The 3,945-nt window shown below is 40.0% G+C and overlaps 1 long non-coding RNA gene across 1 annotated transcript; it reads right to left on the reverse strand.

Moving 5' to 3' along the window:
- Nucleotides 1–487: 487 nt before the first annotated feature.
- LOC145415993 (uncharacterized) lies at nucleotides 488–3,296 on the reverse strand. The gene is made up of 3 exons (XR_013900190.1): nucleotides 3,187–3,296; nucleotides 1,103–1,203; nucleotides 488–527 (listed from the first exon to the last, which is right to left on the reverse strand). It is a non-coding gene; the product is annotated as an uncharacterized LOC145415993 (long non-coding RNA).
- Between the last annotated feature and the right edge of the window lie 649 nt (nucleotides 3,297–3,945).

Below are 3,945 nucleotides of genomic sequence, written 5' to 3' on the forward strand. Positions count from 1 at the left end.
CACTTAGTGTCAGGGGAACACTTTTCATGTGATCCCACGTAAAGAAACTGCCCAGTGTAGTTGCACCTGATTAGTATAGTTCCTTTTGATATATATATATATATATATATATATATATATATATATATATATATATATATATATATATATATATATATATATATATATATATATATATATATATATATATATATATACCGTTCCTTAGAGTTCTAGTGGAAATGAATTCATATGATACTTTTATCAGTTAAAATGCCTTTATTCAGAACTGGGTAAAAAATAATTATGATCTGTGTATTAATCAGATAATAAAAACAATGTAAGATGCTGCTTTAGATTAATTCACATAAACACTCGTGCGCGCAGCACACACACACACACACACACACACACACACACACACACACACACAGAATGGAGATTGGTCCTGGTTCAGGTTCACGTTTGTTCAGGTCGGTTCAACGGGTTCCATGTTATCCAAGAATAACAAGAACTCCACCAAGCAAGCATGAGATGAATTCGAGGAGCTGTGGAGAGAGAGAGAGAGAGAGAGAGAGAGAGAGAGAGTTATAGGGGTTATGGATCTTTTTTTCAGGATGGACAGATAAGTTATATGACTTACAGATCTTTTTCATGTGAGAGGGAGAGATAGAGATAGATAGATAGATAGAGAGAGAGAGAGAGAGAGAGAGAGAGAGAGAGAGAGAGAGAGAGAGACAGACAGACAGACAGACAGACAGAGACAGAGACAGAGAGAGAGACAGACAGACAGACAGACAGACAGACAGACAGAGACAGAGAGAGAAAGACAGAAAGAGAAAGAGAGAAGTCACAGGAGTTATACATGTATTTTTCACTTTAGATATAAGTTCTAGAGGTCATGGATTATTTTCTTTTTCGATTTAGAACAACCACGGCGTAACACTTAAAGAAAAAATTCTACAAGAGTGATAATGATCGTTAAAGTATGTTTCGTATCTTAATACAAAATTATGTTTAAACTATAAAATAAAAGTATTAGATAATAACTCCTCCTCTCTCTCTCTCTCTCTCTCTCTCTCTCTCTCCCATCAATTTTTCTATATCTATCTTTTGTACTCACAAAGCCAAGCTTCGACAGCAGACACAGGAGGACCGCCACGATGCTTTCAAGGCCGAAGATTACTAGCAAGATATCCAAGATCACCTCAGCTGGTGTGCCGACTATGGTAGAGGAAGGAGAGAGGGTCGATTAGATCAAGTGATTACAGAACCTGCCTGATGTTTGAAGGGACGCAGGGCAGAGCAGGACAGGGCAGGGTAATGAAGAGGAATGCAGGGCAGGGTAATGAAGAGGAATGCAGGGCAGGGTAATGAAGAGGAATGCAGGGCAGGGTAATGAAGAGGAATGCAGGGCAGGGTAATGTAGAGGAAGGCAGGGAATGGCAGCATAATTTAGGGGCAGGCAGGGCAGGGCAAGACAGGTGAACAGTGTGGGGGAATGTTGGAGGGGCATTTGACTGAGAGAGAATAAATCTTTCTCACTCTAGTTCTTTAGGGATCATTGTAATATCTTTGTCATCGACACCGTTGTTGTCTTGTCATTATCTGAACTCTACATCCCACAAATATAAACAAATTAGCCAGTAGATTTAAAAGATTTACCACAACGCATATAAAAACATATTAGCAGGATTATTCAAAAGATTTCCACACCATAAAAAAACAAATTTGCCTGAAAATTAAACAGATTCGCCACACTGAACTACTTGGTGAATCCAGTTTGCCAGAATAAGCTGAAAAAGTCTTCATATTAAATGGAAGAAGTTTATCGAATACAAGAAAAGCCGAGGTGATAACATCTAACAAACATATGGAGTAGAACTCTATGGAAGCTTGATCGCTCAAGTGTAGGAGGAAATATAGTACTGTAGGAATATAAAAGTGGCCAAAGCACCAGATAGAACTATGGGACCTCAAGCAAGTCGTAGGATAGGAGAGGAGGCATAATAGGGCAATGTGAAGCATGGGGAAGTAGGAAAGCAAAGTGACCCTGACGGTCCTGTATTGATGCATGCATCGATCTTTGAATACTAGGGACCAAAAAGGGTGCAAGTGCTTTGATGGAGTGCTGCAGGTCTGTATGTGAAGATAGATGACTTAGCAGAGTGAAAGAGGACATTGAAAGAGTTTGAAGGACCAGGGACGTGTTAAAGTAGACGTAGTGCAATGGAATGTGCAGATCAGGCTATGTTATGATGTAGCCAGTAGAGAGAAGGTGTGGTGGGAGATTGACGACAGTATACAGATTATAAGTGGAGTTAATGAGGGAAATGATGAGATTTAGACGCAGGAGAAAGGATAGTGTTGAATTATATTTTTAACTAGAGGTGTGACCGAGTGAGAGAAGTGTGTATGGTATAAAGCAAAGTGGAATGAAATGGCTTAGGGGAGAACAACTCCACCAGTAACCTGTGAGGGCAAGAAATGAAACAGCTGGAGTAAATCGTGAATTTGACTTGGATGAGAGTGTAGTAATTTTAAGATAGCTTTACGTAGACCATTAAATAAGACAGCTGAGAAACAGAATGAGAGTGACTGAGGTTGCTTTCTCCTGCTTTCCGGCACCACCAACCTGAAATGAGTAACATGTGGTGAGAATAGAATAAAGTCATAGTACTGCCACCAAAATAATATAAACCAGAGTAAAACAGAATCACATAAAATGAATGTATGGTATTGACGCCAGAGTAAAAAAAAAAAAAAAAGAGTCAGAGAAAAACAGACTCGCATAACATAAACCTAGAGAATGACAGCCACAGTAAAATAGAATCACAAGGCATTACATCAGGGTATTAGTGCCAGTGTAACAAAATCACACAACAGAAAGCTAAGGTATGGGATCTAGAGTAATGACATAACATAAAGAATGGGTATGAGAGCCAGATTAAAATAATCACATATCAAATAGCTGTGGTATGAGAGATAGGGTAAATCAGAGTATGAAAATCAACGTAACACAGAGTGACTATATCAAAATGAGCGTAAAACAGGAACAATATGAAAATCAGCGAAAGACAGAGTGACAGTGTGAAAATCAGCTTAAAAACAATGACAATATGAAAATCAGAGTAAGAGAGAGTGCATTGTGAAAATCAGTGTAAAACGAGTGACTATGAAAATCAACCTAAAATCGAGTGACATTACGGGTAATGTTAGCAAGAAGGTCCAAGTTCACTTCCAGTTTCAGCTCTGCGACGCAGTCTGTCAAAGTTCCGATTAGTGTGTCTAGCAGGACTTGGGTGAGATCTCCGCAGAGTATATCAAGTTCCAGGATGCAGCCTAACACGTTGAGCTGGCACCCGGGTGACAGAATCGGCCCCTGACATACTACTCCGACTGTAGAAGGTTGGGAGAATATGGTTTTTAGAGGCAGGGAGAAAAGAGGGACGCAGAGAAAGCGTATGAAAGAGGGAGGAGGAAAGAGGGAGACAGCGGAGGAAACAGGACGGACGGGGAAAAAGGGAGAGGATTGGGTAGACAGTTGGAGGTAGTGAATGCTCTACATCGCACATTGCGCTGGCTGTGGAGGGTTACGGAGAGTTTTAGTAGAGGGGGGGGGGGTGAAGGAGGAGGCAGAGGAAGAACGGAAAAGACTGAGATAAACGGAAAAGAACGGGGAGGCAAAGAGAGAGGAAGAAAGGTTCATCCTCATAAGTTACTTTGGCTGTGTGAATGATTTAGACTTTAGGGCATAGGAATATAAATCTAAGTGTATTATGTAATGCAAGTTTTGGTGGATTCGACCCATCCATTACTAGTAAAATAATGCAAATAAAGTAACTTCTATAAACTACGTTTGTGACAGTAGGAGAAAGAACGTGAGTTAGAACGTCTCCGAAACTGTCTTTCACCAATCTCCATAAGTTGGTATTGAATAAATGAGTGAGTGAGATGGAGCATCCT

The sequence above is a fragment of the Coenobita brevimanus genome, chromosome 104 (assembly GCF_032717465.1).
Source record: "Coenobita brevimanus isolate Jiangsu-jjx chromosome 104, ASM3271746v2, whole genome shotgun sequence".
Lineage (NCBI taxonomy): Eukaryota > Metazoa > Arthropoda > Malacostraca > Decapoda > Coenobitidae > Coenobita > Coenobita brevimanus.